Consider the following 14,822-nt stretch of genomic DNA (forward strand, 5'->3'; position numbering starts at 1 on the left):
ACTAGATGTAATTGTCAGAACACTTTGTGAAAAATAGTATTTGTGCCATTCTCAAAACTTTTGGCCAACTGTACTGTCTCTATAACTTGAGGGTAGGTTCACAGTGGGACATTGCGCTGCATTCCGGCAATGAAGGATAAAACAATGCAAACTTTCTTCATTATGCATTTCATTTTTTTTGCAAAATTTTCCTCTAAAATAACATGTTACTTCACTTTTATCGATTTTTCCCGCAATTTTTCCACAATCGGTATTTTCTGTCGGAAAACATTGTGAATGTTAAAACAGTCATACATTGGTTGGTAATTTTCCGACACTTCATTACTGCATGCGGTAACTAATTGTGAATGGAGGCCATTGTGTCCATGAGTCTGACGTTGTGCTAACTTAAGGCTCTGGAAGCTGCATTGATTCTCTCATCCCTCCTCACACCCACCCTCTCGATGACATCTAGCCTGGCGGCAATGTCCACCATATCTGCCCGCACTTCCGCGATCGTGGAGGCTAGGGAAGATTTTATATCCGTCGCCAGATCTTTTATATCTCTTACCGTGGATGGCTCAGTCTGTCTGTGCTCTTTGCTGTTTGTTCTGGGGAACTGTCTGAGGAGGGCCTTTCTTCTCCAGTGCCATTTTGGGCTGGGACCCAGCCACTGATGTTGAGGTCTGAGATCAGAATATCTCCGGGATGTTTTTGCCTAGCTGCGTCAGGGTGTCCCTTGAGGATCTGGTTTGAACCTGGGACTTATTGCTCTTCCTCATTCTGCGGCACTAGAGTGGAGAAAAGGTTTCTGGGGAGAGTCAGGATGGTGTTCTAGTCACTTGGGGCACTACACTCCAGACCATGTCAGCATGACCCCGAGCGGTTCTCGCGCAGGCGCAGTAGATGCTCACCTGAGGAGGTCAGGATCGGCACCATAGGGGACCCCAGGGCACCGGCTTGGAGCAGAGCTGTGGTGAGGGCACAGGGTGACTTCCAGGGGCTGGAGGAAGCCTTGGGTAAGTGGATTTTTGTTTTTTAATTACCTCGGACCTTCCCCTTTCGGATGTCAGACACTAACCTCTACCCCTCTCGGACATCTAACACCATCATCTACCCCTGCCCGATGCCTAAATCTAACTACCCCCTATCCAACTTTAACTCCCCTTTGGATCGCGAATTTCAATACTGCGCATGTGCTGATCGACAATTTTAAATGTCAATAAAAAAAACAGGTACTTATCCGTTAGCCGGGCGCATCCGGCAGGTGGCGACAAAACTCCACCAGAGTTACATCTTTCCCTACTATCCATGTCGGCCTGGAGGGGGAATAGTAATTAGCGCCACCAGGTGGCGACAAAACTCCACCAGAGTTACATCTTTCCCTACTATCCATGTCGGCCTGGAGGGGGAATAGTAATTAGCGCCACCAGGTGGCGACAAAACTCCACCAGAGTTACATCTTTCCCTACCATTAATGTCGGCCTGGAGGGGGAATAGTAATTAGTGCCACCTGCCCTATTATTATTATTTAGTATTTATGTAGCACCGACATATTACGCAGCGCTGTACATTATATATATTGTCTTGTCACTAACTGTCCCTCAAAGGAGCTCACAATCTAATCCCTACCATTGCCATATGTCTATGTATGTAATATGTAGTGTAAGTACTATAGTCTAGGGCCAATTTTTAGGGGGAGCCAATTAACTTATCTGTATGTTTTTGGGATGTGGGAGGAAACCAGAGTGCCCGGAGGAAACCCACGCAGACACGGGGAGAACATACAAACTCTTTGCAGATAGTGCCCTGGCTGGGATTCGAACCAGGGACCCAGCGCTGCAAGGCGAGAGAGCTAACCACTACGCCACCGTGCTGCCCTATGCGCCCGGCTAACGGATAAGTACCAAAAAACAATGTTCTGTCATTTTTTGAGCTTTGCAACTAAAAAAACTTCTCAGAGGTTGGCAAGAGTGGAAGACACAGCAACACCAATTATCTCAGGGGGATTATAAAGACAGGGGCAAGGAAAACTTGAGTGGACCAGCAGGGAATAAACTGTTAAAACATTGGTTTTGACTAGCTTGACTAGTAAGCCCCATTTTCAAAGCTGGTAGTAGACCCCAAAAATCAGGGTTAAACACTGAGCGGAGGGCGGGAATGTCACATGACAACTCACCTGAGACCCCTGGATGTTAAAAAAAAAAATGGACCTGAACTCTTCCACAGGACAGAAAGAAAACATAAAGAAATGCACCCTGTATGTAGTTAGAGAGTTTAGCCTGTTTAATTCCCCCTCATTTGTATCTAATCACAAGTTGTCATTTTGATCTCTCCCATGTTACATGACTGCCACAGCAGAGATAGCAGATACGCTCATTTGAAAGCACAGGATATTATTAACAATATGTCTGCTTCCATGAATCAGAAAGTAGAAAAACACTGCAGATTTATTTTAGGATTTGTATCAGCCATAACAAAGAAATGTTTGTGTTTAAAGGTTATTATGCTCTTGTGTATCTTTTAGAACAGAAAGGAAGTTTTGAGTTCAGGTCCTCTTTCTGAATGTTCATTCAGGCAAAGTCACACAGGCACGCGCAGTGAGATATGGCGTGCCTTCGGAACACGCATGCGCAGAACTCTGTATAGCGTAATCTCGGCTGCCCCTGGTCCTGCGCAATGAAAGGGAAGAAGAAAATTCACATTGCGCATGCCCGTGACGTCTACCAGCATAGCATTAGGGTAGCAGTAGCACACAGGCCGACATTGCACCGGAAGGGAGTGTTGGGAGACAAAGGAGGCGGCGGTTACCGAGGAGGCCGGGAGGAGCGCTCTGCGGCTGGTATGTGGAGGGCCCAGTGAAGGGGGCGTTTACCACGCGGGTGTTGGTATATCGGTGGCATTGGATGGGTGATGATAACTCCGTTGAGACGAGACAGCTGTATGTGTGCGGCCTGGTGAATGGAGTTTAGCGCCCAGTGGCCCGTATGTGGATGGCCACGTGTAGTGCAGGACCTGACAGTGCTGCCCAGCTACGCTTATATAGTTACTTTAGGCACCTTGTGTGTCACCTTTCATGGGCAGGCCGCCATGCACACACCTCCCTACAACCAGTTCATGCATCTCTCCACATATCCTTGTGCACCCCCATTTTGCGACTGACATCTGTAAACACGGCACCCCATGTTGTATCCCATCCCCAGTGCATGGGCACCCTGCTTTTTGCTTGCCACCAGCACGCGTGCACTCCGCTTTTTTTGTGTCCTACCACCAGCGCACGACTCCCGACTTTTTTAGTGCCCCACCATTAGTTTGTTCACCCTACTTTTTGTGTCCCACCACCTGCCCATGGGCACCTTCATATGCAGCATTTCTGCCATCATCGATCGCTTTACATCACATTGTTCTTGGAGTCATTTTATTACATCTTTGGGTTGGTTCACACTGCTGTAGCTTTTTCCAAGCGCTTGTGATTTTTAATTGTGCTGTGTTAGTGTTCTCACTTGAGCAGTGTGATTTTATATAAATCGCCCATTGCATTAGCTAGAGCTTTGAAAATCCCTGGTGCTTAAAATGCTCTGGTAGTGTGAAACAGCCCTGGGAAAGGCTATGCACATATTGCTGCCAGAGAAATAATTATTGGAGGGGTGAGCCAGTGCACAGGCACCCTGCTTTTTTTTTGTATTGCAATACACAGGTACTCTGCATTTTGTGTGCCAGTGAATAGGCACCTTTTTGTGTGCCAGCATGTAGGCATCCCGCTTTTTACTGTTCCACCACGTGTGTGTGTGCGCGTGTGTGTGTGCACTTTGCTTTTTACCATCCCACCATTTGCATGTGTGCAACCTGTATTTTACTGTCCCACCATTAGTGTGTGTGCGCCTTGCTTTTTACTGTCCCACCACCAGCGTGCATACACCTCACTTTTTATTTTTTACTGTCCCACCACCAGCATGTGGGCACCCTGCTTTTTGCATCCCACCATCAGCTCAATGGACACCTCCATATGCAGAATTTCAGCAATCGTCAATTATTCTGTACCCATAACTTCACCCAAACTGAAAAAAAATGTCTTACTTCAGGCTTCTACCAGCCACCTGCAGCTGCCTTGTACCCGCACCGTCCTGGAACAATCTTCTGGTCCCCCTGCAGTGACTGTTTCATTTTTGGCGACAGGGCCAGTCGATGGCCACTGCACCTGCCATCCTCGATCACGCTCACGTTGCTGTGAGCATCCTGCGCATGTGCAGCACAAGAAAATCTTGTACTGCACATGTACAGGATGCTTCTGGCGGTAGGAGCGTCATTGAGGACGCATGCAGCTATGGCCACACGAGTAGTGGCCGGTTACTGGCTCTGTCGTTGAAATCGAAATGTATCTGCTGCAGGGGTACTGGAGGATTGTTCCAGGCACAGGGCTGCTGCAGGGGGCTGGTAGAAGCCCCAGGAAAGTTCCCTTTATTATCACATGGTTCTTGGAATCTTGGGCATGATTAATAAAGCTTTCTCACCTGTTTTCCTCAGTTTTCACCTTTTGTTACTTTTTTTAACCCCTCAAAGAGCAAAAATATAATATAAGGTAAAAGTAATATTGAAACAAAGTTAATTAGGAATAACTAACTTGGAGTGATTATTTTGTTTGTAAATGTGCTGAAAGGTTATTTTTATCAATTAGGTTAGAAGTCATTTATAAGAAGTTAATACAACCCATTGTATTGCCTCGTTGACAAGGTTGTACACGTATTACAGCCCACCAGCTGTGATTACTGGAGAACAGCAGCTGCAGGGTGCTTCGGCTTCTTGCCTCCATACAGCGGCCGTCCTCCAGAACAGGTGTTCTGGCCACAGCTTTGATTCGGTAATGGGGGTGGCTACACTTGTTATAACACTTGGCAGATAGGCGCCTGCCTGTGGGTTGGGGCACACCATGGCAGGAGGGAAGAGCATGAGGACAGAGTGGGGGTCAACCAAGGTTTTGCTGGAGAAACGTATGATTTGTGAGGGCTACTTATAAATAAAATACCGGTACCCGATTTTCCAACTTATGTTTTCTGCTTTAGGAACACTGTAGAATTGTGTGTGCTTTCTCGATTAGCCCAAGAGTTGTGGTTTTCAAACTAAGATGCAGGCATTTGCTAGGCAGTCTTCAGGAAGTAGCAGAAATGTGCAATTCTGGGGGGGAAATCTTAAAGGGACACTGTAAGGGGGTCAGGGGAAAATGAGTCAAAGTTACCCGGGGTTTCTAATGGTCCCCCACAGACATCCTGTGCCCAAGCAGCCACTCCCCAATGCTCCGGCCCTGCCTCTGGTTCACTTCTGGAATTTCAGACTTTAAAGTCTGAAAACCACTGGGCCTGCGTTGCCGTGTCCTTACTCCCGCTGGTGGCACCAGGAGTGTACTGAGCAGTCCCAGTATGGTCTGTTCCTGCGCCGTGCGCTCCTGGTGACATCAGGGGAAGCGAGGACACGGCAACGCAGGCAAAGTGTTTTTCAGACTTTAAAGTCTGAAATTCCAGAAGTGAACCGGAGGCGGGGCTGGAGCGTCGGTGAGTGGCTGCACGGGCACAGGATGTCTGCGGGGGACCATTAGAAGCCCTGGGTAACTTCAACTCCTTTTCCCCCTCCCCCCCCCCCCCTCCCCCTACAGTATCCCTTTAAGTTTCTCTACTAGAAGAAGGTAATCAAAAGTGAAATGATTAAATATTTGCCATATACCTTGTCCTGTATTATTAGTACTTGCAAGCTGTGCAGTTGCACTTGTGCTAGATATATTCCCTGTAATTTGGTCCTGTCCAAAAAGCTTTCATCCTTGCAACAGCTTGCCAAATACATTTTTAATATAACACGCCTAGTCCCTCAAGAACCTAAGATCTATTTTATATCATTAACGAAATCTCTTCTACCTACTCTGGCTGCATTCACACTGTGGGCTCGATTCACTAAAGCGTGATAGCAGCTATCACAGCAGTTATCACAAAATCTGCCGCACGCAAAGCATTACTCTGTGTGATAAACTAAGGTTTGCGTGCAATCTCAAGCGCCTGATCGCACGCAAACATTCGTTTATCGCACGGAGTAATGCTTTGCGTGCGCAAACCTTTGCACGCGGCAGATCGTGTGACAACTGCTGTGATACATGGTATTGCAAACCTGTGATAGCAGTAATCACGCTTTAGTGACTCGAGCCCTGTGTGCGTTGCGTGGTGCATGTGTTATGAGTGTGAAATGCAATGGAGACTGGAAATACATGATAGTGCAAAACCTGCATGCAGCAAATTAGAATGACGCAATCCGTTACAACGCAGAGATGTGAACAGGCCCATAGTATTGTATGGGCAATGAGTTGACATTCAGAATTATTCTGCAATGCAACTGACGCATTTGTGTACAAGGACCATATCACAAAATTGTCCTAAACACATAATATTGTGTTCTGGATCATTAACCTCCCTGGCGGTCTATTAAAACCGCCAGGGGGCAGCACAGCACTTTACATTTTTAATTTTTTTTTTGTAATCATGTAGCTAGACTAGCGAATCGGGGCGGAGCGGCGGCGATCGGTTTGTACACGCAAATAGCAAAGTGCTAGCTGCGTGTACCAAAAAAAAAAAATTATTATGCAAATCGGCCCACAAGGGCCTGAGAAATCCTCCGCGGCGGCATAGCCCAAGCTCAGTTCGTGCTTACCACCAGGGAGGTTAAATCTTGTATTTAATAAAAATGAAAAAAAGTACTTAGAAATTACCTGGAAACATTTTGCTGCATGTGGGCTCCATGGTTAAACACCAGACAGCCTGTTGATCATTGAGACCCATGTTGGGAAGAAGTTAAAGAACATTGGATTATCTCTGTAGGCTATGTTCTATGTGCCATTGTTGTGTTAATACTGTTCAATAAAATATTTGAAAGGAACACACCAGACCTCTAGGTAGTCCGGATTAAAATAAAATAAGTACTGCATATTTTATTATAGAAATGTGGTGCCACAGTACCCATAGTATGAAAGTGAACCCGAGGTGAAAATAAACTGATGAGCTAAAGAGTTATATTTAACCACCTACTCCTAGAAATGACATTTTAAAGTATCCCTGGGTTTTCTTTTATATTTAAACATAAGTAGGTTGAATGTTTTACTGTCTCCAATCAGTGGCAGCCTATTAAGTGTCCCAGAGTTAGAAAAAGGTCAATAGTTTATGAATTTTATCTCTCCCTGCCCTCAGAAGTTGTATTCTTCCAGGAAAACTTTTATGGCTGTAATCTGCTTATCAGTGAGGTTTACTATATTCTCGACAAGGTACCGACGAGACGGAAGCTGTCACTTCCATGCCTAGAAATTAACTCTATCAGGCTGCAAAATAAAACAAGTATTTTCTACTATACTGTACATACATACAGTGGAGGAAATAATTATTTGACCCCTCACTGATTTTGTAAGTTTGTCCAATGACAAAGAAATGAAAAGTCTCAGAACAGTATCATTTCAATGGTAGGTTTATTTTAACAGTGGCAGATAGCACATCAAAAGGAAAATCGAAAAAATAACCTTAAAGAGACTCCGTAACAAAAATTGCATCCTGTTTTTTATCATCCTACAAGTTCCAAAAGCTATTCTGTGTTCTGGCTTACTGCAGCACTTTCTGCTATCACAGTCTCTGTAATAAATCAACTTATCTCTCTCTTGTCAGACTTGTCAGCCTGTGTCTGGAAGGCTGCCAAGTTCTTCAGTGTTGTGGTTCTGTGATGCATCTCCCCCCTCCAGGCCCCTCTGCACACTGCCTGTGTGTTATTTAGATTAGAGCAGCTTCTCTCTGCTCTCTTATCTTTTACAAGCTGGATAAATCGTCCTCTGAGCTGGCTGGGCTTTCACATACTGAGGAAATTCAGACAAGGGCAAAGCTGTTTGCAGGAAGAAAAGAGCAGCCTGAAACTTCAGTGCATGAGAGATGCAGGGGGAAAGAAACACACAAATGATCTCTTGAGATTCAAAAGGAAGGCTGTATACAGCCTGATTGTGTATGGATGTATTTTCTATGTGTGGACATACTGTACATCAACCTACTTCCTGTTTTGGTGGCCATTTTGTTTGTTTATAAACAAACTTTTTAAAACTGTTTTTAACCACTTTTAATGCGGCGGGGAGCGGCGAAATTGTGACAGAGGGTAATAGATGTCCCCTAATGCACTGGTATGTTTACTTTTGTGTGATTTTTAACAATACAGATTCTCTTTAAATAAAAGATAGCAACTGATTTGCATTTCATTGAGTGAAATAAGTTTTTGAACCCTCTAACAATAAAAGACTTAATACTTAGTGGAAGCGAGCACAGAGGTCAAACGTTTGTTGTAATTGATGACCAAGTTTGCACACATTTTAGGAGGAATGTTGGTCCACTCCTCTTTGCAGATCATCTCTAAATCCCTAATGTTTCAAGGCTGTCTCTGTGCAACTCTGAGCTTGAGCTCCCTCCATAGGTTTTCTATTGGATTAAGGTCTGGAAGACTGACTAGGCCACTCCATGACCTGAATGTGCTTCTTCTTGAGCCACTCCTTTGTTGCCTTTGCTGTATGTTTTGGGTCATTGTCGTGCTGGAACACCCATCCACGACCCATTTTCAGTTTCCTGGCAGAGGGAAGGAGGTTGTCGTTCAGGATTTCACGATACATGGCTCCGTCCATTTTCCCGTTAATGCGATTAAGTTGTCCTGTGCCCTTAGCAGAAAAACACCCCCAAAGCAAAATGTTTCCACCCCCATGCTTGACGGTGGGGACGGTGTTTTGGGGGTCATAGGCAGCATTTTTCTTCCTCCAAACACAGCGAGTTGAGTTAATGCCAAGGAGCTCTATTTTGGTCTCATCAGACCACAGCACCTTCTCCCAGTCACTCACAGAATCATTCAGGTGTTCATTGGCAAACTTCAGACGGGCCTGCACGTGTGCCTTGTTGAGCAGGGGGACCTTGCGAGCCCTGCAGGATTTTAATCCATTGCGGTGTAATTTGTTTCCAATGGTTTTGGTGACTGTGGTCCCTGCTAATTTGAGGTCATTCACTAACTCCTCCCGTGTAGTTCTAGGATGCTTTTTCACCTTTCTCAGAACCATTGACACCCCACGAGGTGAGATCTTGCGTGGAGCCCCAGAGCGAGGTCGATTGATGGTCATTTTGTGCTCCTTCCATTTTCGAACAATCGCACCAACAGTTGTCACCTTCTCTCCCAGCTTCTTGCTAATGGTTTTGTAGCTCATTCCAGCCTTGTGCAGGTCTACAATTTTGTCTCTGACATCCTTGGACAGCTCTTTGGTCTTTCCCATGTTGGAGAGTTTGGAGTCTGCTTGATTGATCGATTCTGTGGACAGGTGTCTTTTATACAGGTGACTAGTTAAGATAGGTGTCCTTTAATGAGGGTGACTAATTGAGTAGAAGTGTCTAACCACTCTGTGGGAGCCAGAACTATTAATGGTTGGTAGGGGTTCAAAAACTTATTTCACTCAATGAAATGCAAATCAGTTGCTATCTTTTATTTAAGGTTATTTTTTCGATTTTCCTTTTTGATGTGCTATCTGCCACTGTTAAAATAAACCTACCATTGAAATGATACTGTACTGAGACTTCATTTCTTTGTCATTGGACAAACTTACAAAATCAGTGAGGGGGTCAAATAATTATTTCCTCCACTGTATGTTATGTCATCATGTCACATGTTGCTTTGGGTATACTTTAAAGTGGCATGAAACTGCAAATTAAAAAATAGAATGTACTGCTAGATACAAGAGTATTAGTGTGATGGCAGCCACTAATCAAATTTTTTTTTTTTTTTTACAATCTTACCAAATCTATGTAGTAGGAGGATAGCTGAATGAATATATTGCATGGATACTTTGGGCAGTCCCTTCTATTACAAAGAGATGGATTAGATTGGACAAAAAAAAAGGGTATCTTTACATAGTTCTCCCCCAATATTTTTTTCTTATAAATACAGTGGTTTGCAAAAGTATTCGGCCCCCTTGAAGTTTTCCACATTTTGTCCTCCACCTCCACCCTATCCTCCACTCACCTCCTTCACTCCTACAACCACTGAGGAAGTCAAGCACTTACTGCAGACTTCCCATACCACTACTTCCCCCTTGACCCCATCCCTTCTGATTTACTTCAGACTCACTTCACGGATTTGGCCCCAGTCCTCACTACCCTGTTTAACCTCTCCTTATCCACAGGCGCCTTCCCCTCAGACTTCAAGCAGGCCACAGTATTACCCCTGCTCAAGAAACCCTCCAGCTACTGCCCTATCTCCCTCCCCTTTGCCTCAAAACTCCTTGAGCATCTGGTTCACAAACGCCTGACCCAGTACCTCAATGCCAACTCACTGCTAGACCCACTGCAATCTGGATTTCGGCCTGCCCACTCAACCGAAACTGCTCTCACCAAAGTGGTCAATGACCTTGCCTTAGTTAAAGCTGAAGGTAAATACTCCATTCTCCTCCTCTTTGACCTTTCAGCAGCTTTTGACAGAGGATCATCCCCTACTCCTCCAGTCCATGGGCATTCACAATCTCGCCCTGACCTGGTTTTCATCCTACCTCTCCAACCGCTCCTCCTTCAATGAGTCCTCGTCCACCCCAACCACCTCTCGGTGGGAGTCCCCCAAGGCTCTGTCCTTGGCCCCCTACTGTTCTCCCTATACTCATCCTCTATTGGCACGGTTATCTCCTCCATGGGTTTTAACTATCATCTGTATGCAGATGACACCCAAATCTACCTCCACACCCCTGACATCTCGACCACTATCATGGACAAGGTGTCCTCCTGCCTATCAACTATCTCCTCCTGGATGTCCGCTAGGTTCCTGAAACTAAGTCTAGACAAAACGGAATTTATGATCTTCCCACCCCGGCTATCCCTGAACCTCCCAGATGTGCATGTCATTGTTAACCACACTACCATTCGCCCTACCTCTCAAGCCCGCTGTCTGGGTGTCACCCTGGACTCCGAACTCTCCTTCGCTCCCCACAAAGTCCAGCAACTTCCACCTTCGTAACATATGTAAGATTCGCCCTTTCCTGACTCTTGCCACCCCCAAACTCCTCATCCATACTTTCCTGCCTCGACTACTGTAATGCCGTTCTGTCTGGTTTCCCTATGACCCGAATAGCCACACTGCAGTCTATCATGAATGCGGCATCCAGAATGATCCACTCCTCCCATCGCTCCACCAGGGCGGCTCCCCTCCGTGAATCCCTCCACTGGATTCCTATACAGTCCAGAATCCTTTTCAAAATATTGTCTGACCTACAAACCTGTCCGCAAAACCTGTCCAACCTATATTTCTGATCTTACTCAGAGGTACATACCTTGCCGCTCACTACGTTCCTCCAATGAACGTCGCCTGACCGCCCCCCCCCCCCCCCCCCCGCATCACACAGTCCCATGCAAGCCTGCAGGACTTCTCAAGAGCTGCTCAAACACTTTGGAACTCCTCTACCTCCACCCATTAGGGCAGCCCCCACCTTCAGCATCTTCTTCAAGAAGGCCCTCAAAACTCGCCTTTTCACTCTGGCCTACCACCCCTCACAATTGCTCTAAACCCACAACGGAACTCTGGTCCCTACCTTTCATTCTCAGTGTTCTCCCCAGAATTTGTTTCCAGCCGGGTGGCATGAAATAGTAGCCGGGTGGCATGCAAAAGTAGCCGGGTGGGGCGAGATGAAAACGCAGGGCAACTCTGCTTACAGCATAGGAGGAGGGGAGAAGCTGAGCCGATGACAGCCGCGTGGTCACCAAATCTAGCTGGGTGAAGCACCTGGCTAAAAGAGCCTGGGGAGAACACTCTACCTCTCCTTCTAGATTGTAGGCCTTTGGGCAGGGTCCTCCTCCTTTTGTGTCCTACCTGATCATGCACCTCCATTATTGTGCACCCATGCTATGCACTTGAGTGAACCTAACTTGCCTAATCTCCATGCTCCATCCTCCATCCAGTGACTAAGCATTACCTTATGCTCATACTGTGCTGTGTGATCTGGTTTTCTTGTATTCCTGTATTGTCCTATTGCTGTATATCACCCCTAAATATTGCCTGTAACCTAAATTAATGTTCAGCGCTGCGTAATATGTTGGTGCTTTATAAATACAATAACATTACATATTATTACAGTAGTGTACATGTGAGAAGTGGAACGAGAATCATACATGATTCCAAACATTTTTTTTACAAATAACTGCAAAGTGGGGTGTGCGTAATTATTCAGCCCCCTGAGTCAATACTTTGTAGAACCACCTTTTGCTGCAATTACAGCTGCCAGTCTTTTAGGGTAGGTCTCTACCAGCTTTGCACATCTAGAGACTGAAATCCTTGCCCATTCTTCTTTGCAAAACGGCTCCAGCTCAGTCAGATTAGATGGACAGCTTTTGTGAACAGCAGTTTTCAGATCTTGCCACAGATTCTCAATTGGATTTAGATCTGGACTTTGTCTGGGCCATTCTAACACATGGATATGTTTTGTTTTAAACCATTCCATTGTTGCCCTGGCTTTATGTTTAGGATTGTTGTCCTGCTGGAAGGTGAACCTCCACCCCAGTCTCAAGTCTTCTGCAGACTCCAAGAGGTTTTCTTCCAAGATTGCCCTGTATTTGGCTCCATCCATCTTCCCATCAACTCTGACCAGCTTCCATGTTGCTGAAGAGAAGCTGCTGAAGAGAAGCACTCCCAGAGCATGATACTGCCACCACCATATTTGACAGTAGGAATGGTGTGTTCAGAGTGATGTGCAGTGTTAGTTTTCTGCCCCACATAGTGTTTTGCATTTTGTCCAAAAAGTTCCATTTTGGTCTCATCTGACCAGAGCACCTTCTTCCACATGTTTGCTGTGTCTCCCACATAGCTTGTGGCAAACTGCAAACGGGACTTCTTATACTTTTCTGTTAACAATGGCTTTCTTCTTGCCACTCTTCCATAAAGGCCAACTTTGTGCAGTGCACGACTAATAGTTCTCCTATGGACATTATTCCCCCACCTGAGCTTTAGATCTCTGCATCTCGTCCAGAGTCACCATCGGCCTCTTGACTGTAATTCTGATCAGCGCTCTCCTTGTTCGGCCTGTGCCATACTCCTTCCATTTCTGAATGATCGCTTGAACAGTGCTCCGTGGCATGTTCAAGGCTTTGGAAATCTTTTTGTAGCCTAAGCCTGCTTTAAATTTCTCAATAACTTTATCCCTGACCTGTCTGGTGTGTTCTTTGGGACTTCATGGTGTTGTTGCTCCCAATATTATCTTAGACAACCTCTGAGGCCGTCACACAGCAGCTGTATTTGTACTGACATTAGATTACACACAGGTGCACTCTATTTAGTCATTAGCTCTCATCAGGCGATGTCTATTGGCAACTGACTGCACTCAGACCAAAGGGGGCTGAATAATAACGCACATCCCACTTTGCAGTTATTTATTTGTAAAAAATGTTTGGAATCCTGTAGGATTTTCGTTCCACTTCTCACGTGTACACCACTTTGTATTGGTCTTTCGCGTGGAATTCCAATAAAATTGATTCGTGTTTGTGGCAGTAATATGACAAAATGTGGAAAACTATAAGGGGGCCGAATACTTTTGCAAACCACTGTAAACCGATATATACATTACCTGGGTCCTTGCAGGGCCTAGTATACTGGGAAGTGCCAATTGGACTAAGCTCTCTTCTACTTATAGCTCGCTCTTCCTCCACCTCATTCCTTGTAGAGACACATTCACAAAACTTTCTACTGACCCGATAATGTTGTCAGTTACTGTGACGTCAGCTCTATTGGGCCAGTGCAGAGCTGCCAAGGAGTGTTCACAGCAAGTATGCAGCTTACTGGTAATGTGTGCATGGGAGATGGCTCGTTCATCATAGTGAACCTATACTTATTAAACCATAAAGAAGAAAACTCAGTTTGATTATGAAGATGATGTATGCAAAGAAATAAAAGGTAATACACATAACTGATGTGTATTTAGCTCTTTAGTAAAGGACAACCAAGGTGATATGTGACATGAGATAGACCTGTGCATGTACAGTGCCAAGCACACAACTAGATAGCTTATGTGGATAGTTCCTGTGATAACCCCAGGTTCATCTAAAAGACAAAAGGAGACCTGGAGCCCAATGGGGCAGAATCGTGTAAGGTTCAGGAAAGCAAATTGCTAAGGATCTATATACTCACAAAGGTGGGTTGCAAATCCTTGCAACCACCGTCAGAGCAGGCGAGAAATTAACCGTCCCTGCTCGGTTTTCTAGGTCTGTGACAGGAACTGGGTGGTCGCACTCACATTTAAAACAGGGGTGTAGACGCCCAATGCATAAAAGATAGGCTAATAAGCTGTTAAAATTATGAACAGAGAGGGAATATTACCTCTCGAAGAATTTGGAGCAGTTTATTGAAAAAAGGTATTTTATTCAAGCACATAAAATTGACAACGCCTTTTGCGGGGAACTTGCCCGCTTCCTCAAGTCAATGAAAAAAACAGGTGCCTTAACTGCTATGGCTGTGTAGCAAGCAAGAGTGTTTCTCTGTCTGTTTTATAAGATTATCAGCTTATTAGCCTATCTTTTATGCATTGAGCGCCTCCACACAAATACTTGATACTTCAATGAAGGTGTCATTGAGCAGAGACAATGAAACAGTAAAAACTAGATTTAAATATAAAGTAAAGCTGTGGAATGTGTTTAAAAAAAAAGTCATTTTCAGTAGATTGAGGATAGATACAATTGTATTTTTTTATTTTAATTTATTTTTACCTCTGATGTCCCTAAAACTCAAGATTGGTCTTTTTGAATATGAACTAAATTTGTGTGTTGCTCATTAAAGGTCTGTTT

The 14,822-nt window shown here is 45.0% G+C and overlaps 1 protein-coding gene across 1 annotated transcript in view; it reads left to right on the forward strand.

The window, feature by feature from the left end:
* Nucleotides 1–2,695: 2,695 nt before the first annotated feature.
* PRPF39 (pre-mRNA processing factor 39) overlaps nt 2,696–14,822 on the forward strand; it is an 88,838-nt gene continuing 76,711 nt past the window's right edge. The window contains exon 1 of the mRNA XM_068254153.1: nt 2,696–2,821. The gene's annotated coding sequence lies outside the window, so the exon portion shown is untranslated. The remainder of the gene's footprint in view (nt 2,822–14,822) is intronic.

Source organism: Hyperolius riggenbachi, chromosome 9, assembly GCF_040937935.1.
Source record: "Hyperolius riggenbachi isolate aHypRig1 chromosome 9, aHypRig1.pri, whole genome shotgun sequence".
NCBI lineage: Eukaryota > Metazoa > Chordata > Amphibia > Anura > Hyperoliidae > Hyperolius > Hyperolius riggenbachi.